Raw genomic sequence first — 26,459 nt, 5'->3', positions numbered from 1 at the left:
TTTCCAGCCTATACATACTCTGCCCTTGCCTGTCCTCCATCTCCCCAGCCATGGTGGGAACAGTATAGAGTCGAGTGGAAGTTTTACTTCTTATTAATTGGGTATTTTAACAGTCTAGGACAACCTTAGGATATTTTTTTTGAGAAAATTAAAACTAAACATCCCTGTAGCACAGGAGTCCACTCATTTCAGACAGGGGACAACATCTGTGCCACTTGCCCAGAGCTCTCCTTCTCTTCTTGGTTTTTTGTTTCTGTTTGTTTGTTTTTGTTTTTTTAACATCTTTATTGGGATATAATTGCTTTACAATGGTATGTTAGTTTCTGCTTTATAACAAAGTGAGTCAGCTATATGTACACATATATCCCCATGTCCCCTCCCTCTTGAGCCTCCCTCCCTCCCTCCCTATCCCACCCCTCTAGGTGGTCACAAAGCACAGAGCTGATCTCCCTGTGCTATGCGGCTGCTTCCCACTAGCTATCTATTTTACATTTGGTTGTGTATGTATGTCCATGCCACTCTCTCACTTTGTCACATCTTACCCTTCCCCCTCCCAATGTCCTTAACTCCATTCTCTACATCGGTGTCTTTATTCCTGTCCTGCCTCTAGGTTCTTCAGAACCTTTTTTTTTTTTTTTTTGAGTTTCCATATATATGTGTTAGCATACGGTATTTGTTTTTCTCTTTCTGACTTACTTCACTCTGGATGACAGACTCTAGGTCCATCCACCTCACTACAAATAACTCAATTTTGTTTCTTTTTATGGCTGAGTAATATTCCATTGTATATATGTGCCACATCTTCTTTATCCATTCATCCGATGATGGACGCTTAGGTTGCTTCCATGTCCTGGCTATTGTAAATAGAGCTGCAATGAACATTGGGGTACATGACTCTTTTTGAATTATGGTTTTCTCTGGGTATATGCCCAGTAGTGGGATTGCTGGGTCATATGGTAGTTCTATTTTTAGTTTTTTAAGGAACCTCCATACTGTTCTCCATAGTGGCTGTATCAGTTTACATTCCCACCAACAGTGCAAGAGGGTTCCCTTTTCTCCACACCCTCTCCAGCATTTCTTGTTTGTAGACTTTTTGATGATGGCCATTCTGACCGGTGTGAGGTGATACCTCATTGTAGTTTTGATTTGCATTTCTTTAATGATTAGTGATGTTGAGTATCCTTTCATGTGTTTGCTGTCAATCTGTATATCTTCTTTGGAGAAATGTCTATTTAGGTCTTCTGCCCATTTTTGGATTTGGTTGTTTGTTTTTTTGATATTGAGCTGCTTGTATATTTTGGAGATTAATCCTTTGTTAGTTGCTTTGTTTGCAAATACTTTCTCCCATTCTGAGGGTTGTCTTTTCGTCTTGTTTCAGGTTTCCTTTGCTGTGCAAAAGCTCTTAACTTTCATTAGGTCCCATTTGTTTATTTTTGTTTTTATTTCCATTTCTCTAGGAGGTGGGTCAAAAAGGGTCTTGCTGTGATTTATGTCAGAGAGTGTCTGTGTTTTCCTCTAAGAGTTCTACAGTGTTTGGCCTTACATTTAGGTCTTTAATCCATTTTGAGTTTATTTTTCTGTATGGTGTTAGGGAATGTTCTAATTTCATTCTTTTACATGTAGCTGTCCAGTTTTCCCAGCATCACTTATTGAAGAGGCTGTCTTTTCTCCATTGTATATTTGTGCCTCCTTTATCAAAGATAAGTTGACCATAGGTGCGTGGGTTTATCTCTGGGCTTTCTATCCTGTTCCATTAATCTATATTTCTGTTTTTGTGTCAGTACCATACTGTCTTGATTACTGTAGCTTTGTAGTATAGTCTGAAGTCAGGGAGCCTGATTCCTCCAGCTCCATTTTTCTTTCTCCAGATTGCTTTGGCCTTTCGGGGTCTTTTGTGTTTCCATACAAACTGTGAAATTTTTTGTTCTAGTTCTGTGAAAAATGCCATTGGTAGTTTGATAGGGATTGTACTGAAACTGTAGATTGCTTTGGGTAGTATAGTCATTTTCACAGTGTTGATTCTTCCAATCCAAGAACATGGTATATCTCTCCATCTGTTTGTATCATCTTTTTTTTTTTTTTACTTTATTTTTATTTATTTATCTATTTTTTAACATCTTTATTGGAGTATAATTGCTTTACAATGGTGTGTTAGTTTCTGCTTTATAACAAAGTGAATCAGCTATACATATACATATATCCCCATATCTCTTCCCTTTTGCATCTCCCTCCCTCCCACCCTCCCTATCCCACCCCTCTAGGTGGTCACAAAGCACCGAGTTGATCTCCCTGTGCTATGTGGCTGCTTCCCACTAGCTATCGGTTTTACATTTGGTAGTGTATATATGTGTTTGTATCATCTTTAATTTCTTTCATCAGTGTCTTATAGTTTTCTGCATGCAGGTCTTTTGTCTCCTTAGGTAGGTTTATTCCTAGGTATTTTATTCTTTTTGTTGCAGTGGTAAATGAGAATGTTTCCTTAATTTCTCTTTCAGATTTTTCTTCATTAGTATATAGGAAGGCAAGAGATTTCTGTGCATTAATTTTGTATCCTGCTGCTTTACCAAATTCATTGATTAGCGCTAGTAGTTTTCTGGTAGCATCTTTAGGATTCTCTATGTATGGTATCATGTCATCTGCAAACAGTGAAAGTTTTACTTCTTCTTTTCCAATTTGGATTCCTTTTATTTCTTTTCACTTTTTTCACTGAATAATAGTGATGAGAGTGGGCAACCTTGTCTTGTTCTTGATCTTAGTGGAAATGGTTTCAGTTTTTCACCATTGAGAACGATGTTGGCTGTCAGTTTGTCGTATATGACCTTTATTATGTTAAGTTCCCTCTATGCCTACTTTCTGGAGGGTTTTTGTCATAAATTGGTGTTGAATTTTGTCGAAAGCTTTTTCTGCATCTATTGAGATGATCATATGGTTTTTATCCTTCAGTTTGTTAATATGGTGTTTCACATTGATTTGCGTATACTGAAGAATCCTTGCATTCCTGGAATAAACCCCACTTGATCATGGTGTATGATCCTTTTAATGTTCTGTTGGATTCTGTTTGCTAGTATTTTGTTGAGGATTTCTGCATCTGTGTTCATCAGTGTTACTGGCCTGTAGTTTTCTTTTTTTGTGACATCTTTTTCTGGTTTTGGTATCAGGGTGATGGTGGCCTCGTAGAATGAGTTTGGGAGTGTTCCTCCCTGTGCTATATTTTGGAAGAGTTTGAGATGGATAGGTATTAGCTCTTCTCTAAATGTTTGATAGAATTCGCATGTGAATCCATCTGGTCCTGGGCTTTTGTTTGTTGGAAGATTTTTAATCACAGTTTCAATTTCAGTGCTTGTGATTGGTCTGTTTATATTTTCTATTCCTTCCTGTTTCAGTATAGGAAGGTTGTGCTTTTCTAAGAATTTGTCCATTTCTTCCAGGTTTTCCATTTTATTGGCATATAGTTGCTTGTAGTAATGTCTCATGATCCTTTGTATTTCTGCAGTGTCAGTTGTTACTTCTCCTTTTTCATTTCTAATTCTATTGATTTTAGTCTTTTCCCTGTTTTTCTTCATGAATCTGGCTAATGGTTTATCAATTTTGTTTATCTTCTCAAAGAACCAGCTTTTAGTTTTATTGATCTTTGCTATTGTTTCCTTCATTTCTGTTTCATTTATTGCTGTTCTGATCTTTATGATTTCTTTCCTTCTGCTAACTTTGGGGGTTTTTTGTTCTTCTTTCTCTAATTGCTTTAGGTGTAAGGTTAGGTTGTTTATTTGAGATGTTTCTTGTTTCTTGAGGTAGGATTTTATTGCTATAAACTTGACTCTTAGAACTGCTTTTGCTGCATCCCATAGGTTTTTGGTCATCATGTTTTCATTGTCATTTGTTGCTAGGTACTTTCTGATTTCCTCTTTGATTTCTTCAGTGATCTCTTGGTTATTTAGTAGTGTATTGTTTAGGCTCCATGTGTTTGTATTTTTTATAGTTTTTTTCCTGTAATTGATATCTAGTCTTGTAGTGTTGAGGTCAGAAAAGATACTTGATATGATTTTGATTTTCTTAAATTTACCAAGGCTTGGTTTGTGTCCCAAGATATGATCTATCCTGGAGAATGTTCCATAAGCACTTGAGAAGAAAGTATATTCTTTTGTTTTTGGATGGAATGTCCTATAAATATCAATTAAGTCCATCTTGTTTAATGTGTCATTTAAAGCTTGTGTTTCCTTATTTATTTTCATTTTGGATGATCTGTCCATTGGTGAAAGTGGGGTGTTAAAGTCCCTTACTATTATTGTGTTACTGTCGATTTCCCCTTTTTTGGCTGTTAGCATTTGCCTTATGTATTGAGGTACTCCTATGTTGGGTGCATAAATATTTTCAATTGTTATATCTTCTTCTTGGGTTGATCCCTTGATCATTATGTAGTGTCCTTCTTTGTCTCTTGTAATAGTCTTTATTTTAAAGTCTATTTTGTCTGATAGAGAATTGCTACTCCAACTTTCTTTTGATTTCCATTTGCATGGAATATCTTTTTCTGTCCCTTCACTTTCAGTCTGTATGTGTTCCTAGGTCTGAAGTGGGTCCCTTGTAGACAGCATATATACGGGTCTTATTTTGTATCCATTTAGTCAGTCTATGTCTTTTGGTTGGAGCATTTAATCCATTTACATTTAAGGTAATTATCGATATGTATGTTCCTATTACCATTTTCTTAATTGTTTTGGGTTTGTTATTGTAGGTCTTTTCCTTCTTTTGTGTTTCCTGCCTATAGAAGTTCCTTTAGCATTTGTTGTAAAGCTGGTTTGGTGGTGCTGAATTCTCTTAGCTTTTGCTTGTCTGTAAAGGTTTTAATTTCTCCATCAAATCTGAATGAGACCCTTGCTGGGTAGAGTAATCTTGGTTGTAGGTTTTTCCCTTTCATCACTTTAAATATGTCCTGCCACACCCTTCTGGCCTGCAGAGTTTCTGTTGAAAGATTAGCTGTTAACCTTATGGGGATTCCCTTGTATGTTATTTGTTGCTTTTCCCTTGCTGCTTTGAATATTTTTTCTTTGTATTTAATTTTTGATAGTTTGATTAATATGTGTCTTGGTGTGTTTCTCCTTGGGATTAACCTGTATGGGACTCTCTGTGCTTCCTGGACTTGGGTGGCTATTTCCTTTCCCATATTAGGGAAGTTTTCAACTATAATCTCTTCATGTATTTTCTCAGTCCCTTTCTTTTTCTCTTCTTCTTCTGGGACCCTATAATTCGAATGTTGGTGTGTTTAATGTTGTCCCAGAGGTCTCTGAGACTGTCGTCAATTCTTTTCATTCTTTCTTCTTTATTCTGCTCTGTGGTAGTTATTTCCGCTATTTTATCTTCCAGGTCTTCTCCGTTCTTCTGCCTCAGTTATTCTGTTATTGCTTCCTTCTAGAGAATTTTTAATTTCATTTATTGTGTTGTTCATCATTGTTTGTTTGCTCTTTATTTCTTCTAGTTCCTTGTTAAACGTTTCATGTATTTTCTCCATTCTATTGCCAAGATTTTGGATCATCTTTACTATCATTACTATGAATTCTTTTTCAGGTAGACTGCCTTTTTCCTCTTCATTTGTTTGGTCTGGTGGGTTTTTACCTTGCTCCTTCATCTGCTGCGTATTTCTCTGTTTTCTCATTTTGCTTAACTTACTGTGTTCGGGGTCTCCTTTTCGCAGGCTGCAGGTTCGTAGTTCCCGTTGTTTTTGGTGATGCCCCAGTGGCTAAGGTTGGTTCAGTGGGTTGTGTAGGCTTCCTGGTGGAGGGGCCTGGTGCCTGTGTTCTGGTGGATGAGGCTGGATCTTGTCTTCCTAGTGGGCAGTACTGCATCCGGTGGTGTGTTTTGGGGTATCTGTGACCTTATTACGATTTTAGAGAGCCTCTCTGCTCTTGGGTGTACTTGTGTTCCTGTCTTGCTAGTTGTTTGGCATGGGGTGTCCAGCACTGGAGCTTGCTGGTCGTTGAGTGGAGCTGGGTCCTAGCATTCAGATGGAGATCTCTGGGAGAGCTCTCGCAGATTGATATTACAAGCGGCCGGGAGGTCTCTGGTGGACCAATTTCTTGAACTCGGCTCTCCTACCTCAGAGGCTCAGGCCTGACACCTGGCTGGAGCACCAAGACCCTGTCAGCCACACGGCCCTTTCAGCCCTGATTCATGCGCTTCCCACCACTCCACCAGCTCCTGCCTCCACGCCTCCCTCCCTTTCAGTTTGATCTTTACTTCCTGCACCGGGTGGTGGGTGGAGGGCAGTGCAGAGGATGTCAGCGGGCAGCTGCCCCGCCACATCCTCGTCCGTACCCCCGCCAGGCTTGCCAGGTCCCTCCTAGTTATGGGGCAGGGTCTGCAAAGACAGCCTGACCTCCGGACGGACCCACAGACCTGGCCAGGAGGGAGGAGGCGGAGCAGGCACGGCTCTCTTTTTGTTTAGAGCCTGCTCTCCAGTCCTGTGCCTACACAGCATCATGCAGCTGCAGCAGCTGCTTGAAAGCAGGTTGTGCATGACAATTTATATCAATCAAGCTGTAGAGGATGCTGAGGTCTTTTATTTTATCTCCTGGAGGTTTCAGGGCGGACAAAAGAAAACAATCAACTGGAAGTAGCTTGGCGTTTCTTGATAGACTCACGTAACAATTCATAGTCAAAAAGACTGTTCAACTTTGCCATAGCAACAAATCCATTTCCTCCAGTGAGGTAGGCCCTGGCAAGGTTATTAGCTGCCCTCATAGCTCAGCATACACTTGGCCTCTGGGCTGCAGGCTCTGTGTGAGGTGCCCTATGCAATTCCAAATTCAGGCCCAATGAGCTCCTGAAGTGTCATTTGGATTCCAGGCTTGTCAGATGGTCCCAAGGCTCAGTCCTACCCCAAGGAAGTCACTGAGTAGGTGGTGCTTCTCCTCGTCCCCCTCAAGGGTGATGCTCGGTTTGGGGGATGTATGGGGAGGCTGCAACAGCCTGGATTCAGCCGTGCTCCTTGGAGGAGGTTTGTCTTTTCATGGAGCAGGCAAGGGCAAAAATAATCTAAAGCAGGAAAGAGAGGAGTCCAGAGTGAGTAGAAGAGGAGAAGATCAGAGCGTCTAGGGCCTTGCATGGGAGCCAGTCTCTCTGCTTCTCCAGAGCATGACCCCCTGCACCCAGCACCCTGCAGAATGGGCTGAGGGCTAGGAAACAACTCTAACTGCCCGAGCCTGACCCCCTGCACCCAGCACCCTGCAGAATGGGCTGAGGGCAAGGAAACAACTCTCACTGCCCAAGCCTGACCCCAGACTGCCACTGCCTTCTCTAGAGCTCTCCAGCCTCTCCCAGAGGTAATGCAGCCCCTCAGGTCTTAAATAAAAAGATGACTGCTGTTACTGAGGAGAAAGAGCAACCAGAAATCTCCAAGGACTCAGGGAAGAAAAGGGGTGGCCCTCAGCCCAGGCGTGAAGAAGGGGTAGGCCTTCAGCATTATTTGGGCCCAGCCTGATCCTGCCAAGGCCTGGAGAGTAACAGTCCAGTTCAAGTTGGAGGTCAGACGTTCAAGAAGAGCCCCAGGAAGGATGTTAGGGAGAAGGACCCAAGATCCTGAGAGTAAGGCCTCCTCCTCCACTTGACCCCGCCATCTTCTTTCCTACCATCATCCTTGCCTGAGGTTATGCCTGGGTGAGTTGGAAAGTTAAGATTCTTTCCTGGGGGGTGGGAAGGAGACACTGAGCAGAAAAGGAATCAAGGAGCTAACGCTCTGGGCCCCAGAGGCATTCTCCTTCAGTCCATCTAAACATGACAGAAGCTTTCCTTCTTCATTCTCTTTGCATGTAGATTGACTTCTGCCCTGTGAGATAGTATTTTCCTTCTTGTGACAGGCCTCTTACGTATCACTCCCTTCCAGGCAACCAACCCACTCATTTGGGGGAGGTTATTTTTGTGCCCAATTTGCTTGTTGGAAACTACTGTGCTTCAGTGTGTGCAGTGCAGATGGAAAGGAAAACAAAAAAATCCAGTTCTCTGCCTCGGTGATGAGAGTGGAGAATCAAAGCAGCATTACTTGCAGCTAACAAACATTTAGTGGTGAGGGAAGAGGTGAGGGAGGAAGGGTAGAGGGCCAAAGGTCATGGCCAAGATATGTTTCCTCTACTCAGTATTTGGTCTAGGTCTGGCCGTCTTTCTATACACCCGGTTCGGTCCTCCAGAAATAGTTGGGGTGACCCCAAATAAAAAACACTAAAAGCAAATGGGGTGCTTCTTTAACCCTTTGATGAGTTTAAAGTTGTCTTTGCAGATCAGTTACAGTCAGAGCAATCTATAGAGAAAACTTTTTTTTGAAATGAAGAGACTTAGCACCATGATATAAAATTGACAAATTGACATAAAATAGCCTGGGATTTTGTGAAATGAAAAATAACAGAAACATTAGCCCTTTTGTTGTTAAGGAAATGAAAGAAATGGAAAGGGAGAGGCCACTATGCCTTGAAGAGGGAAGTGCAGAGTCTCCAAGTGCATGCTGAGAACCATGAAATACTGTGCCTGAGCATGTAAGAATGTGGCTGTAAGATTCTCTGCACAGAAGTACTTTCTTGACATGCGAAGCATATGAAGTAAACAGACAGCCGTGGAGACCTCACCCACTTTACACTGTTCTAGTAAATACTATGAGAAAACACTTGTAGCTTAAACATTCTCCCTTCCATGACACTGCCCACCATCTTGGAACATTTAAAGCAGTGCCGGGCTTCCCTGGTGGCGCAGTGGTTGAGAATCTGCCTGCCAATGCAGGGGACACGGGTTCGAGCCCTGGTCTGGGAAGATCCCACATGCCGCGGAGCAAATGGGCCCGTGAGCCACAACTACTGAGCCTGCGCGTCTGGAGCCTGTGCTCCGCAACAAGAGAGGCCACGATAGTGAGAGGCCCGCGCACCGCGATGAAGAGTGGCCCCCACTTGCCACAACTAGAGAAAGCCCTCGCACAGAAACGAAGATTCAACACAGCCATAAATAAATAAATAAATAAATAAATAAATAAATAAATAAATAAATAAAATTAAAAAAAAAAAAAAAAAAAAAAAAATAAAGCAGTGCCTATGGGAAGTCAGAATGAGCTGGAAAATTCCCTGCCAAAAGGGGAGCACTCCAGCTCCAGAGCACTCCCACTGCCCTGAGCTGAGTGACGTCAGCTCCCCTACACTACACTCTGCAGAGGCAAGGGAGAGGAAAGGGGGTGGCAGCAGCAATGAAAGATGGTCTGATTTCAGCCTTTTGGTATCTATCCCAGGATGCAGAAGCCCTCCCTGTGTGACCATCAGTGGATGAAACCATTAGACAAAATGTTGATGGGAAATTTTACAAAGGAGTAATCAAGATACACCCACTAGAACCCATCAGGCCCTACCTGATGAAACTTGACATCTGTAAGGGTAGGACAACCGTACATGTGTCCCCTGGTATTGTGCACTAGGAAATACATAGCATCACCTATCACATATTCTTGCCAAAAAAGTTAAACCTAAATTCAATCAATCCTGTAAGTCTAACCTGTAGGAACAAAGTTAATTGATCCTATCAGGAACCAAACAGTCAAAGGCAGATCGTGGAACATTCTACAAGGCAGTTGGCCTTGTTTTTTTCAACACATCATTGGGATTAACAGGTAAGAAAAAGAAGGAAAAGGAGAAGATGGAGAAGGAGAAGGATCTGCTCTGTATTAAAAGATACTTGAGGGCTTCCCTGGTGGCACAGTGGTTGAGAATCCGCCTGCCAATGCAGGGGACACGGGTTCAAGCCCTGGTCTGGGAAGATCCCACATGCCGCGGAGCAACTAAGCCCGTGAGCCACAATTACTGAGCCTGCGCGTCTGGAGCCTGTGCTCCGCAACAAGAGAGGCCGCAATAGTGAGAGGCCCACGCACCGCGATGAAGAGTGGCCCCCGCTCGCCGCAACTAGAGAAAGCCCTCGCACAGAAACAAAGACCCAACACAGCCATAAATAAATAAATAAATTTATAAAAAAAAAAAAAAAAAAGATACTTGAGGGACAAAATAACCAATGTAACATATGGATCTTATTTGGATCCTGATTATAACAAACTGTGGAGAGAATATTTGAGATAATCATGGAAACTTGAATATAGACTGCCATTAAGTAACAAGGAATTATCATTAATTTTGTTGATTATGATATTGGTGTTGCAGTTATGTGAGAAAACGTCCATAGTTTTAAAAGCTACAGCTTTTAAAGTTTGTAGGGGTGAAATGATAAGGTATATGATATTTGCTTTAAAATACTTCAGAAAAAAAAGGATAGGTAAGGCAAGAGTACTGTTTAGAATTCTTATGAGGTGCTTTTATTAATGATTTTATATACATGAATATACAATGTGCACCAGTAAAACACATTTTCTCTGTGAAACACACATGCACAGTGAAAAACATGTTACGCCTGTTATTACTCACTTAAGCAGGATAAGTGTTTTTCTGAGTCACTGGAAATAGATCTGTTCTTTCTCCATCTTTCAAAATAATCAAAACCAAAAGAACTTCTTTAGGACAGAGATGGACGGCTCACATACAAAGAAATATGGATGACTTTTAAAAAATATGATTTCTTTGAAAACCCACTGATTTCTAAGAAGCTTAAGGAAAGTTAACCTCAGATTTGCCCCTTGGGACAAAACGGGGCTGGATTCGGTCTGGTGCCCAGGCTTTCTCCAGGACGGTAGTCTTCACAGCATCACCTGGGAACTTTCAGAAATGCAGTTTCTCCGGGTTTACCCCAGATCTACAGAATCTGAAACGTTTGGAGATGGGGCTGAAATGTTGTTTGAACAAGCCCTCTGGGTGATTCTCTGCACACCAATGATGAGACTCAGTGCTCTAAGAGCAGCAGATTAAATGTTAAGAAGGTCCATCAATTCTGGGAGCCGCTGAGAGGATGTTTACTGCAATGCAGAAGTAATGCACTAAATGATTCGTGGCTCTTATTTGCTAAATGGTGGGGGTTTATCCAGCGGTAATATCCCACATCCCCTCTTAGGAACCTAACTCAGCTGTATCGCTGGCGTCAGGAAGTGTGGGTTAACAGTTCTCTTTGAATCCAGACCTGGCCAGGAGGTTAACATTCTCAAAGGATTTTGAATCTGGTTGCCAGTTTGTGTCCATTTAACGTCTCATTCCTTGTGCACATCTCAGCCCCTGATTTGATAAACCTCATCCTTGAAGTGTTGTCAGCTTCAGAATATTTGGCAGAGTCCTTCAGCCTCAGGAGACTGACTGTATCCTCTCCTTGAAAGGTTCCCACTCAGGCATTTATATTTCTTCAGCTAGTTGGTTTATGCAAAAGTTTGAAACAGAGGTAGAGAAAGGAGCAGAAATCTGTGCTTACACCAGAAACGTTTTCTCTCGCTTAATCTCAGTGAGAAGTGAGAAGTCTTTGTTCTGCAAGAAAAATATCATATTGTTCAAAGAGATTAGAAACTCTTCTTGGAAAATTTAGTTGTACTTCTAAAATGATCATCTGAATGCTGTCGAGTGAAAGCGGGACAATGGAAAGTCACCTGAACAGGCTGAGGCCGAGTTGCTGGAGGGTCCAAGGAACCAAGTCTTCACCTTGTAGAAAAATCAACTGGCACCAATCTTTAGTTTCAAAGACAATACTGACTGTGCAAGTCCAGTCTCAACAGGGTCATGACTGCTTACCAACTTGGAGATGTAGGTCTGAATTTCTAAATGTGGAAGCTGGTTTCCTAGTAAATGACAAGACAAGGTGGAAAGAGAGTAGATCTTAAAACCTGAAAGTAAAAGCTTCAGATCTCAGCTTAACACTTACATCTGTTTGAACTAGGTCAAATTTGTTACTCTGAGCCTCCACTTTCTCATTTATGAAATGAGAATAACAATAACACCTGGCTTGCAAAGGCTGTGTAAATTCTCTCTCTCTCTCTCTCTCTCTCACATGGCGTGCGTGCGCACGCACACACACATACACAGAGAACATTCTGTTCTGCTACAGCCAGGCTTCTGCAAACATGAATGAGCTCATACATGATTGGTACAGAGTGGGACAGTGGCAGTCTAACATGGAAGTCCTGATGAATTTCACCAGCATGCTAATGTTTTCCTCCATGGATACCAGCAGCTCGTCACAGGGTGTATCTACACAGCTGAACATGGCAAGTGTGAGGAATACAGTATTGTCCACAATGTCTAGGCACCCCTTATTTTTTTGGCTCAGTTCAATCCACTGCTCTGTCCAGAAAGTGTTTGTTGCATAGTTTCCCCCAATCTTTGGGCATGTTGCCCTTGCTGCCATAACTCAGCAGCCTCACACTCCCTTGTACCCCTTCCCTAAAGGTACATTCACTTTTTAATTATTTTAAGTAAAAATTTTAGATTTATTGTAGTACTTCTTTATCAGGAATTTAACTTTTTTTGCTGTACAAATATTTTTATTAGGATTGTTATTATTTATGTTGATGCTCTGGTTACAAATTTGTATAGATTTTAAGAGGTATGCTCCTAATACTATTTTTCCTGTAAGCCCTGTTAGTTTTGATATGAAAGCTAATTTTAGTATTAATTTTATAGAATGCTAGGTTTATCAGGAAGACAAATATTGTAATAAAGCAGAAATTGCATAATGTAAGTACACACACACATATAAATATATACACACATGTTTTGATTCCTGGTAGCAGTGGAGAGCTCTTGTCACTCATTTTAATTTAAACTTCTGTTTTTGGAGAAGTCACCCTTACCCTTATGACTTTGATGGCGACAAAGACTACCTCTCAGTATAGAGTCTGAAAATGCTGATAGAGTCTGAAAATGCTGAATACTCACTCATTTGCTCGCCCCCTTGCAGCAAGGGCAGAGGCCTGTGCCTCAGGCTCTGCCAGTCGTAGCCACGCATGAAAATACTGACGTGAGAGAGAGTGACACTGAAACCGAGGGGCCAGGTTTACCATCATTTTTGTGGTAATGATGTCAATGATTTCCTCCCCAGAATGGTTTTGGGCCGTAGCTTTGGTGTTCTTATTTCCTGCTTAGCCTGGAGCTAGATCTTCAGGCCTTCCTATGATTCATGACTTACCCACTGTGTTTTCAAAAAACTTGTCTGTTGGGCTTCCCTGGTGGCGCAGTGGTTGGGAATCTGCCTGCCAATGCAGGGGACACGGGTTCAAGCCCTGGTCTGGGAAGACCCCATATGACGCAGAGCAACTAAACTCATGCACCACAACTACTAAGCCTGTGTTGTAGAGTCCGCGAGCCACAACTGCTGAGCTCACGTGCCACAACTACTGAAGCCCGCGCGCCTAGAGCCTGTGCTCCACAACAAGAGAAGCCACCGCAATGAGAGACCCGTGCACCGCAACGAAGAGTAGCCCCCGCTCGCCACAACTAGAGAAAGCCCGCGCACAGCAATGAAGACCCAACACAGCCAAAAATTAAAAAAGAAAGAAAAGAAAAACTTGTCTGCTTAACTCAGCCAGAATTAGCTTGTGTTGCTCGCTATGAAAAACTCTAGCTGATATGGTAGTTATTATTATAAAAATGTTATTATTTTTTTAAACATTTGCCTTATCTACTACACTTTAAGGGATACCCAGATCAGCAAATTACCTGTCTCTTCCAGATATCTATTGCTGCATTTAACAAACCACCCCCAAATCTTAGTAGCTTAAAACAATTACTCTCTTACATGGTTCTGGGGGTTGAGTGGACTCAGGTGGGTGATTCCATCTTGGACTCTCTTTTGTAGTTGTAGTTAGATAATGGCTGGCACTGGAATTATCTGAAGGCTGGACTGAGTTGGTTGCCCAAGACGGTTTCTTCATTTGCATGTTTGGCTCCTTGTCCTCTCTTTTTACATGGTGTCTCATCTTCCAGGGTCTCTCCTTGTGGCTTCGGGCTTTTCACAGCATACTAATCTCAGAGCAGTTATACATGGTAGCTGGATTCCAAGAGGCAGGAAATTAACACTTTAGGGCTACACCTGGAATTGACCTGTAACTTCGTGTTCTGTTGGTCATTGGTCGAAGTAGTCACAGGGCCTGCCTAGGTCCAAGGGGGGGTGGAGAAATGGAGAAATGAACTCTAGTTCTTAAAGTGAGAGTGGCAAGGTCAGGCTGCTACTGCCAGAGATATTTTTGTGGCCACCTATGGAAAATACAATCTGTCAGGCTACCCTTGAGGGGATAGGTACTGTCAGAGAATAATGTAGAAAACATTCAGCAATATGTTTTTTATTTTTTATTGAAGTATAGTTGATTTACAGTGTTTCAGGTGTACAGCAAAGTGATTCAGTTATACATATGTATGTAAATATATGTATTCTTTTTCAGATGCGTTTCCATTATAGGTTATTGCAAGATGTTGAATACAGTTCCCTGTGCTATACAGTAGGTCCTTCTTGTTTACCTATTTTATATATAGTAGTATGTACCTGTTAATCCCAAACTCTCAATTTATCTCTCCCTCCCTTCCCCTTTGGTAACTATAAGTTTGTTTTCTATGTGTGTTAGTCTATTTCTGTTTTGTAAACAAGCTCATTTGTATAATTTTTTTAGATTCCACATATAAGTGATATCATATGATATTGGTCTTTCTCTGTCTGACTTCACTTCATATGATCATCTCTATGTCCATCCATATTGCTGCAAATGTCAACATTTCATCCTTTCTTATGGCTGAGTAATATTCCACTGTATAAGTACACTACGTCTTCTTTATCTGTTCATTTGTTGATGGATATTTAGGTTACTTCAGTGTCTTGGCTGTTGTGAATAGTGCTGCAGTGAATATTGCAGTGCATGTATCTTTTTGAATTAGAGTTTTCTCCAGATATATGCCCAGGAGTGGGATTGCTGGATCATATGGTAACTCTGTTTTTAGTTTTTTGAAGAACCTCCATACTGTTTTCCATAGTGGCTGTATGAATTTACATTCCCACCAACAGTGTAGGAGGGTTATTTTTTCTCCACACCCTCTCCAGCATTTTTTATTTGTAGACTTTTTGATGATGGCCATTCTGATCGGTGTGAGGTGATATCTCACTGTAGTTTTGATTTGCATTTCTCTAATAATTAGCGATATTGAGCATCTTTTCATGTGCTTGTTGGCCATCTGTATGTCTTCTTTGGAGAAATATCTATGTAGGTCTTCTGCCCATTTCTTGATTGGGTTTTTTTTTTTTTATTGAGCTGCATGAGTTGTTTGTATTGGCAATATGGATTTTAAAAGGAAAAGTGCCCATTCTTCAGGAGTAAGATTGGCTGTCCATGGAATAATACACAAAATATACAAGAGTATGGTCTTTAAAGAAAAGTATTAACTTCTCAGTGGAGAAGGTCCCCCACCCACTTCACACAAGGTCCTAATCTCTATTTTGTGGCAAATAATGCAGTGCAATTTGAAGCCCTTTTAGAGTTTTAGAATTCAAGAGAAAAGTTCTCTTCCAGTTTTTGCCTTCTTTCATTACTTGGGAAAATCTTTCAGGTGAAGAAACTGATCAACAGTCTCCTAGCTAGCAAAGCTTTGGAATTAAGTGTTAAAAAAAAAGTAAATGAAAAAGATAGTAGATAAACTGCTGAGCTCCAGGCCTTTCCCTGAGGTACATGATACATGAGTGTGCCGTTAAGGAAGAGGGACAGCACTTCTGAATTTCATTATAGTGGTTAGAAACTGGGAATATGTCTAAGCACAACTTGATTTAACATAGTGGCTCCCCAAATAATAGTCTGTTTACTTTCACACTAAATAATCCTTCCGTGTGGTTATGCTTCAGGGATGCAAGAAAGTGTGCTTTGTCGCTGATCTCTAATACCTCTGACTCTTAAAGATTATTTTTCTTATTTATCATTTGACATTATTGCTTAGGTCAACTTGCACTCTTAGTAGCCAGTACCTGACAGAAATACCTCTATTGGTTGCATGAAGCTTCTGAATCTAGCTTTAAAAAAAATAATCTGTTTATCCTGGGGCTTCTCCAGGCTTGACTAGGAAAGCATCCTGCTGTTCTGGAGCATGAGGGGTCTAGGGTCTGGTGTATAGTTTTTGTTTCATGTACCTCACTGGGGCTAAGGTTAATTCCATTTGATAAACAGAATGAGCCAAAAGTTCTAAATGATGTTTCCCTGGATCTTAGTTCACTAATTTCTGCTTTGCTTCTGTCAAGGCAAGGTTCCTATAAGATCTATAGAGTCCTATTGTCTAATATTATCTTCCCCGTCACATAAAGTTTTCATGGGTTTCTCCCCATTTTCCTGGTCTTATCATTATTATCAGCATTATCATTTGTATGAGTTAGTTGTTTCTTAGTTTCAAGTGATATAGAACCAAACTATAGTTGGCTTACAACAAAAAGTACATTTATTCTTTTTTTTTTTTTAGTTCCTCTATTAATTTTCCTTTACTATTTTTTTTTTAGTGGTTGCTGTCAAGATTATAGTATGCTTCTTAATTTATCACAGTCTACTTCAGATTAATTCCAGTGAAATGCAGAAATTTTGCTCCACTATAGTTCCATTCCTTCTGTCCTCCTTTGTCTTTTACTGTCATTAAATACTACATGTTACATCTATATACGTTATAAACCTACCAGCACAGTGTTACAAGTATTGCTTTGTACAACCTTCATTTATTCTTACAGGAAGGTAAAAGGCCCAGAGTCTGGGCCAGCTTCAGACAAGGCTGGATTTAGTGCTTCAACCATGCCATTAGGACTCAGTTTCCCTCTATTTCTTTACTTTGCTGCCTAGTGTTCTGACTTCATTCTTAGTCTCCATTTAGCTCCAGGCTAAGTAGTGACAAGATTGCTGGGGCAGCTCTAGCCTTACATTTTCTCAGGTTCAAGTCCAGCTCAAAAGAGGTCTTTTATGGCAGCTTTTGAACAAGTCATGAAATTTATTCTGATTGGACTAGTTTAGGTCATGTGCTCATTTCTGAACCAACCATTGTGGATAGAGGAATATGCAGTACATTCAGTGGCTTATGCCTGAGTCATGTGTTCTGTCCTTAGAACCGAGGGAAGGAACCTCACGGGACAAGGGGCACATCTGCAGTGGGAGTCAGGAGCTGTTGTTGGAGGAGGGAAAATGAATTCTAGGGAGGCAAACAACAACTATTAGTGTTCTATTACTATCATAATTATCTTTAGGCTACCATTATATATACAGTTCCATTTAGTCTGTAGTACCTGGCACAGGAGCTGCATAATACATGTGTTTTTTTAAAGGGAACTTTATTATTTTTATTTATTTATTTTGGCGGCGTTGGGTCTTTGTTGCTGCTCACAGGCTTTCTCTAGTGGCGACGAGCGGGGGCCACTCTTCATTGTGGTGTGTGGGCTTCTCATTGCAGTGGCTTCTCCTGTTGTGGAGCACAGGCTCTAGGCATGCAGGTTTCAGTAGTTGTGGCACGTGGGCTCAGTAGTTGTGGCTCACGGGCTCTAGAGCGCAGGCTCAGTAGTTGTGGCGCACGGGCTTAGCTGCTCCGCGGCATGTGGGATCTTCGCGGACCTGGGCTCAAACCTGTTTCCCCTGCATTGGAAGGAGGATTCTTAACCACTGCGCCACCAGGGAAGCCCATAATACATGTTGAAGGAATGAGCTGTTTAGTAATGATAAACATGAGTTCGGTCTCTCAACCGCCAGTCAGACAGGGCTGCTGAAAGTCAGGTGCATAAAATGAAGAAAACATTATTCCCTTGAAGCATAAATAATATATCAGATTTTAAAGCTGTTCTTCAGATCTTTGTTATTAAATTATTTTGATTACGTAGGCAGTTTTTGCACATATTATAAAATGAAATACATTTTATATTGCTGTATAAATTGATGGTTTTAAGTCTCTCCCTAAGTGAGTGAATCTGACACACTTCACTTTCAGCCGAATTGGAATGCTTCCAAAATGTGCTTTCAGATGTTGCAAATGCACCTCCATTCTGGTGCCTCGCTGTCTAAGCAAATGCCTTCCCACCCCCTGGGCGAGGGAGGGCGGAGGCGAGAGGGGAGAGGAGGAAACTGCCAAGTCAGCTTCAGCAGTGCAGAGGGATGTGTTTTTTCTTTTGCATCTTTCCACTCCTACTGCTTACTTTTTCTACCCTCGAAGCAGGGAAAGGCAGGACCAAGACTTTTGGTAGAGGAGAAGACACAGAAAATTATGTAACTATTTCTAAATTCTCCCAAGCGTGGTACTAAGAATGACATATAACCAGTACAATTCTGTATGCATAGAGACAAGATAATTCATTACTAGCACCATTGTATAAGCATAGAGCAGAATTAGTTCATTATATATATATGCATGTTTTAGGGCAGTAGGGAATAATCCTCTCATAGAACTCTGCTTGAGAAAGGCTGAGTTAGATCTTGGTATATCATCATCTTGTTTTATTTGAGTACCCTATTGTCTGTTGAAGAAAAGAAGGTTAATTTTGTCTCTGGCGATGGACAGGAATGCAAATCAGGATCCATCAAGTACGCACATATACACACATGCATACACACACATGCATGTATATGTACATATATAACATATATTTGTACAACACATATTGTGTTCGATATATTATGTATATAATATATATTCAACGTCCAATATATATTTCAATATGTGTTTGTATATATATGTATGTATGTGTGTATACACACTTATACACACACACACACATGAAATTCTTTTTTAACTTCAGGAAGGAAGGAGCAGTATGGCCTCCTGAGTGTGAAGGAGAGAAACCCTTCCTCAGTACCCATGGCTCCCCCCTTGAAGATGCAGAAATTGCTGCTGAGGCACATCCCAGCAGCCCAGTGTGAGCAGAAAATGGCAGTGTAGTCAACTCCATCCTTGGGCCCTGCCCCCATCATTGGACTCTGTAGGTCTGCTCTGAGAAAGGCAGGTGTCTTCCCCTTGACAACACTGTGTGGGTACCCTGTGCTTTGGTGGCTGTGGTGGGTTCCCCGCACTTAGGGAGGAGAGCCGGGTGAATCTCATGGAGAAGAACCTTACGTGTTGCCTCCATTCTGCCCAAGATGGCAGCCCTTCTAGTGGGAAGAGGCTCCCTCCATTCTGCATGAGGCTAAGCTTTGTCACTCTCTTGCCCTTTGGCCATGAAGTAACTGAAAAGATTCCTTCTACGTATGTATCTTCAATTTCATTGCCTGGAATGAGAGCTCTGGAGAAGGGTATAGAACCATGAGTCTTCTGAGGAGGTGTCAGAACTATGGGGCAGAGACAGCTGGTGCCTTATGCGCATTTGGCCATGGCTCCACGCAGCATACAGCCCAGAGACTATGTAAAGGAGCAGCCATAACCCAAGTCAGATATGCAAATGGGGTAGGTAGGGTTAGAAGGATACTCCTCTCTCTTCCATGAAGCACACAGAATAACCCTCCTTCTTCCCTATGCACAGACCACATATGAGTTGGACACCTTGAGTTTGCATAATGCTTTTCATCTAGATACTTCAAAACACTTCCTCGGAGAGAATTTCTGAAGAGTCAGAGAAATGGGAAGAAAATCAAAGCTTGATTGTTACAGCCTTACTCTGATTTTATAACACACTGAGCAGGAACGGTCTGTCACGTCAGTTAATATTCCTCTGCATTTTTTCCTTCTCTCTCCACTGACTGCTTCCCAGGGGTAACTTAGCAAAATCTAGCAAAGGACTTCATCAGTCAGGGCTACATTATGAAATTTTGACTCACTGAAGGCAATTTGGTGAGCAGTTTTTCAAAGCTGATTTTCCATTAGGAAGAAGATGGGACGTTGGGAATTAAGTGGGAACAAAACAAACTGGCAAGGATATGTATTGCAACTGCTAAATGAGACAAGTAGTGAGTCATCTGGTTTCGCCACAGCCCTTCTCTGTGAAAGCTGCCGTGCTTGTGGACTTTGCTGCCTTTCTGTATTTGTAAACTGCAAATAGGTTTTAAAACATTATTCTGATAAAGGGTGGATTCACTTTATTCTTGTTCCCTAAGGTCTGACCTAAGGGTTGGACTTAGGAGTAGATTTTCTTAATAAAAACTGTTCAAACATTTCATGATTTAAATATTTATTTAATCCTTCACTTTTAATTAAAATTAAACTGACCTGTTTCACATAGCCTTAGCCTAGTAAAAGGTAAAGTTTACCTTTTATTCAGGTGGCATTAGTGTGAAATATTTGCTTCATCACAAAACAAACTGAGAGAGCAATTTGAAATCAGGTCAAATAAAATCAGCAGTCAGTTTGGATGGTAGTCTTTTCCTCTACCCTTGCATTCTATTTCTGCAGCCTTAAATTTTCCATAAGGGAAAAAAAATGTAACAACAGAGAAAAAGAATAAAAGAGGAAAATAATAAGAAAAACAGAATACTATGAACATGTGTAAAACTTTCTGTGACCAAACTGCTGCTGCTGTTAATAAAGGACCCAGAGTGTAACTGCTATAGAAGGGATGCAAGCAAAATGATTTGAGAAGGTCATGGTTCATAAACTCAAACGGCAAAGGATCTAAGCAAGAAACAGAAATGAGTGATTGCAACCAAGGCAGTAGGGGTGACCAAGCCAACAGGAGAATGCTTGTTCAGTCTAAAACATTCACATTGAATTTAAAGACTACTGAGGGCCTGCTGTGGACTTCCAGTTTTCCATCCCTGGAACATGGAGGAGGAAGTCAACTCTTGCAGAAAAGCTTTCATTTATATTAAACCTTGCAGAATGTGTAAAATTTCAAGAAAAAATAGAGAAAGAGCAGGAAGGGACATTCAAACCTGAAAAGTTTCACAAACACAAGCCTAGGTGGCAGTGGGAGAAGAGCTTTTGTGAGTAGAATGAGGTCTTGAGTGCCAGTGTGAGGAGTTTAAACTTTATTTAGTGTGTCCAGAATAGAATTCTACATCCCCTCCAAACTATTCTTTTCCCAGGGTACCACGGCTCAGAAATGTTGCTACCATTCCACCTGTCACTCTGGCCAAAACCTAAGAGCTACCATATTTTACTTTCTTTTTCTCTCAGACCCCAGGGACAGAGTCAGGTTTTGTGTAAATGAATCTCACAAATTGGTGGAGGGTTCTCTTTAAGGAAAAGGCTGTAAAACTAGATGCAACCATGAGTATTTATTTTGCATGGCCTGTGCAAGTGGCAGGAAACCCACTTCTGCAGAACTTACATCAAAGCCATCATTGGAATCTGCTGCCTCTACCTTCAGAAGTACATTCCAAATCCAACTGCTTCTCCTGACATCCACCGCTACTTCTCCAGACCAAGCCTCCGTCAGCTCTGGCATAGATCCCTATAATTCTGGCCCCCTAACTGGCCTCCCTAGTGACACTCTTGCCCTGCTGCAATCTACTCCAGACACATCAGGCAGAATGATCCTTTTAAAATCTAAATCAGATCACATCATCTCTTTCCTCAAAATCCTTCAGTGGCTATCTATCATACACAGAATAAAATCCAAAGTTCTTCCTCTGGGCTCCAAGGTTGTAGTATATAGACTCTACTTACTTCTCGGGCAACATCTTCTGCCACTCTTCCCATTGATCACTCCCCTGTAGCCACACTGGCTTCCTTGCTATTCCTTTAACCAGACAAGCACTCCACTGCCTTAGGGCCTTTGCATTTGTTTTTCCCTCTGCTTGGATCACCCTTTCCATAAATATTTTCACGTCTCTCCCCATCACTTTATACAACCTTAGCTCATATGTCACCTTCTGATCACCCTGTCTAAATGTCCACCCTTTAACCTCTATCCCTTTACTTAGTTTTCTTTATATTCTTTATCACTGCTTACTTTATTTTTATTTTTTCATGTTATTGTCTATTGTCCCCACTGCATGTAAACTCCATGAAGGCAGAGATTTTATCTGTTTTATTCACTTCTGTTTTTCCAAAGCCTAGCAAAGTACCTGCCTTAGAGAATAGTGTAAATCCTTCTCTGGAGGTATATGGCATTCTCCAAAGCCTCCACAATTTTTCAAACCCAGTGTCCAGCATTTACTTTTAAAAAATTCCAGGCATACCAGGAAACATGACCAAAAGAAAAGAAATAGGCAATAGAAAGAGACCTGCAGATGACCCAGCTATTGAAATTATCAGGCACAAACTAAATTAATATGTTTTTAAAAACCCAGATTAAACATATGAGACATGATGAAGATACAGATGCAATATGGTAAAAAGATCTAACATGAGTGCAGTTGGACTCCTAGGGAAAAAGAGAAGAAATAAGGTAGAAAAAATATTTGAAAAGATAATAGCCAAGAATTTTTCAAAAGTGATATAAAAAAAAAATCCATCCACAAACTCAGTCAGCTTTCCAAGCCCCTAAAGGGATAAATACAAAGAAAACCACAATGAGACACATCATTGTAACACTGCTAAAAGTGACAGAGAGAACACCTTGAAGAAGAAGGAGGAGGAGGAGGGGAAGGGGGAGAAGGAGGAGAAGAAAAGGAATCTGGAAAAATAAGGCACTGCCTTCAAAAGAATAACAACAAGACTGACAAATTAGGTCACATTGGAAGATATGGCAGAAGAGATGGTGGAAGTCAGAAGGCAATGTAATGGCATCTTTAAAGTGCTAAAAGAAAACAATTGTCAACCTAGAAGTTTCTGCCTAGCAGATATATTCTCCAAAGATGAAGGCAAAACAGTAATTTCCAGACAAATAAAATCTGAGAGAATCTGTCATCAACAGACCTGCACTGAAGGAAATATTAAAAGTTTTTCAGACAAAGGGAAGATTATTTCAGACAGATGTACAGAAATGTAATTGATAACCTCTCTGTGATCCTCTCAACATGGAAACCAGCTCCTCCAAGGACTCCTGCCCACACTGGCACTCTGATTTCCTCTGCAGGCCACCCACACCTTGCCTTGGGGCTCCCATCAAGGCCCTGCTCCCTCTGCACATCCTCATCTCCAGTTGCTGATCCCCTGCCCCCACCTGCATTCCAGAGAGTTGCTTCCTGCTTACCCAGTGACTGCAGACCAGCTCCAGCCTGGGCAAACCAGTGGACTCCTCTACTATCCAGTAGTCTAAGCTACACCTTCTCCAGCAAGGTCTGAACTCCTTCCATGTTTGTCCTTTCTTGAGTACTCTCTCAGATGTAGGATACCATGTAGATTTTCCTTATACTTTATAGTCACTCTTATCAGGGTGTAATAATTGTTTATTAAGCCTATTAACTTTATTAAACTTCTACTGTTTAACCCACTGATTGGATTCAGATTAATACAAAGGACTATGTCAAAATGATAAAGGGTCATTCCACCAAAGAGATAGAACAAATTCTAAATTTGAATTCAGCTAATAATATAACTTCAAATTATACAAAGCAAAAATGGACATAACTAAAAAGAAAAATGAATTAATATATAATTATAGTGAGAAATTTAATATCTCTCAGTAATTGATAGAAAAAGCAGAGGTAGCTTCACTAGATATAGAAGATCCAAACAATACAACTAACACACTTGATCTAATTGATATCCAGAGTACTCCACTTAAAGACAACAGAATACAGACTCTTTTAAAGGGCACATGGAACATTTACCAAAATTGACTGTATGCCAGCTCATAAAGGACACCTCAACACGTATTAAGGTATTGAAGTCATTTAGAGTATGTTCTCCTACCACAGTGGAATTGAGTGAGAAATAGATCATGAAAAGAAAAAATTTCCAAATATTTTGAAAATCAGCAATATAGTTCCAAATTAGGTATAACCTTGTGAGGTTTTGGACCCATTCTAAATAATGTTCTCTTTGTTTAATGTAGTTTAAAAACATTGCCTTTGAGTTATACTTGGATCTACCATATCAAAATCACAGGCTCATTACTCATATTTTACAAGGTTACATGTTAATTCAACTTGATCTATGTCCTACTCCCTGTCTTTTATTCACATGTCACACTGAGTGACTTTGCATATTTCAAAAAAAAAAATCAAATATGCATTTAAAGGACAATGGCTCGCTAAGATTAGGGTATTTTTAAAGTGGCCTGCCTTCACCACTTAACCTCTCCATGCCACAGTTTTCTCACATATAAAATAAGAAAGTTTGAATTGGAAGTCTTTAAGAGCTTTCTAACTCTTAACATTTTATGAGTAAGTGAGCTCTAAATATGTACAAGTATTTTATTTTAAGAAGTATATATATTAGATTACCAGAAAACACTGTCAAAGACCATTAATTAAGCTAGATGCAAATATAGTATAGTATAGTCTTCATTTACATGGTTTCTTTTTTTTTCTTTCTTACAAATTTATTTATTTTATTTATTTTTGGCTGTATTGAGTCTTCGTTGCTGCGTGCAGGCTTTTTCTAGTTGTGGTGAGTGGGGGCTTCTCTTCGTTGCGGTGTGCGGGCTTCTCATTGCGGTGGCTTCTCTTGTTGAGGAGCACGGGCTCTAGGCGTGTGGGCTTCAGTAGTTGTGGCATGCAGCCTCAGTAGTTGTGGCACACAGGCTCTAGAGTGCAGACTCTGTAGTTGTGGTGCACAGGCTTAATTGCTCTGCAGCATGTGGGATCTTCCCGGACCTGGGCTCGAACGCATGTCCCCTGCATTGTCAGACGGATTCTTAACCACTGTGCCACCAGGAAAGTTCCCATTTACATGGATTCTTTTTTTTTTTTTTTAATAAATATATTTATTTATTTTTATTTTTGGCTGTGTTGGGTCTTCATTTCTGTGCGAGGGCTTTCTCCGGTTGTGGCGAGCGGGGGCCACTCTTCATCGCAGTGCGCAGGCCTCTCACTGTCGCGGCCTCTCCCGTTGCGGAGCACAGGCTCCAGACGCGCAGGCTCAGTAGTTGTGGCTCATGGGCTTAGTTGCTCCGTGGCATGTGGGATCTTCCCAGACCAGGGCTCGAACCCGTGTCCTCTGCATTGGCAGGCAGACTCCCAACCGCTGCGCCACCAGGGAAGCCCTACATGGATTCTTGATTGAGCAAAGAAATATGAACAGTCCAAGTCATTTTTTTTCCAGAACAGTGGTTAATTTTTGGACTTTGGGGTGACTGTGAGATAAAAAAGAAGTAAATCTAGGAGGTGTTAATGATGATGTGACATACTAATGACAGTGATTAAAATATCCTGGGATTAATCTTGAACGTGCTCATGTATGCTCTCAAGATGATGTTAATGTGAAAGGCCTTTCCTGGAACAGGTTTCTGGTCATCTAGTCTGACTTGAGCTGTCAGATCTACCACCAGTAAATAATTTGAACATCAGATATATTTTATTATATATTTTTTCTCTATGTTAATATTATTATCATTAGGCTATATCGGTATGTTTCCTAGGAGGAGTGGGGAGAACTCTCAATGATATACAGAAGGGTTAACACTGATATTACCTTTGCATTTTCCTTGGAGTTCTTAGTAACTAAAATTTGAATGCAGCCTTTGCAGTGTGCACATAACTTCTTCATATTTATTTGATACTTGGGAGCATCATGATGCATCAGAAAAAGCAGGGACATTTAAGCCAGACAGACAAAAGCCACACTTTTCAGTTCTGGTGTGGCTATTTCCTTACTCTGAGCCTTCCAAGTATTGGTTTGGCCAAAAAAGTGCCTTCGGTTTTTAAGTAAAAATAAAAGACACATTTTTAATTTTCACCAAGAACTTTATTGAACAATGTATTTATCCTTTTTTTTCCACTACCTTCTGCCATTTTTGAGGCAACTTCATAATTCCATCTTCCCAAAACTTTTTATCTTTTTGAGCAAAGAACTGTTCCAGATGCCTTTTATAGTCTTCCAGGGAATTGAAATTTTTTCCATTAAGAGAATTTTGTAAAGACTGAAATAAATGGAAATCCGAAGGTGCAATGTCTGGTGAATACAGTGGATGAATCAGAACTTCCCAGCCAAGCTGTAACAGTTCTTTCCTGGTCATCAAAGAAAGATGCGGTCTTGCATTATCCTGATGGAAGATTATGCATTTTCTGTTGACTTATTCCGAATGCTTTTCGTCAAGTGCTGCTTTCAGTTGGTCTAATTGGGAGCAGTACTTGGAATGAATCGTTTGGTTTTCTGGAAGGAGCTCATAATAGAGGACTCCCTTCCCATCCCACCATATACACAACATCACCTTCTTTGTATGAAGACCGGCCTTGGTGTGGTTGGTGGTGGTTCATTTCACTTGCCCCACGATCTCTTCCATTCCACATTATTGTACAGTATCCACTTTTCATTGCCCGTCACAATTTATTTTAAAAATGGGACGTTTTCATTACATTTAAGTAGAAAATCGCATGTGGAAATACGGTCAAGAAGGGTTTTTTCGCTTAACTTATGTGGAATCCAAACATCAAAGCAATGAACATAACGAAGCTGGTGCAAAAGCATTTTCAACACTTGATTCGGATATTTTGAGTATGTCGGCTATCTCCCGCGTGGTATAACTTTGATTGTTCTCAGTTAATGTCTCAATTGGATCGCTATCAACTTCAGCTGGTCTACCCGACCATGGAGCATCATCCAGTGAGAAAC

At 40.8% G+C, this 26,459-nt stretch overlaps 2 long non-coding RNA genes across 2 annotated transcripts in view; one reads left to right on the top strand and one right to left on the bottom strand.

Moving 5' to 3' along the window:
• Positions 1–26,459, top strand: part of LOC309622548 — an 80,574-nt gene that overhangs the window by 26,626 nt on the left and 27,489 nt on the right. The window lies entirely within an intron of this gene.
• LOC309622555 lies at positions 10,029–16,613 on the bottom strand. The gene is made up of 3 exons (XR_014240970.1): positions 13,675–16,613; positions 13,066–13,129; positions 10,029–11,719 (listed from the first exon to the last, which is right to left on the bottom strand). It is a non-coding gene; the product is annotated as an uncharacterized lncRNA (long non-coding RNA).

Source organism: Balaenoptera borealis (genome assembly GCF_965194805.1).
Source record: "Balaenoptera borealis genome assembly, chromosome: 2".
Taxonomy (NCBI): Eukaryota; Metazoa; Chordata; class Mammalia; order Artiodactyla; family Balaenopteridae; genus Balaenoptera; species Balaenoptera borealis.
The sequence above is the reverse complement of the archived record's forward strand: the minus strand, read 5'-3'. Positions and strand labels throughout refer to the sequence as shown.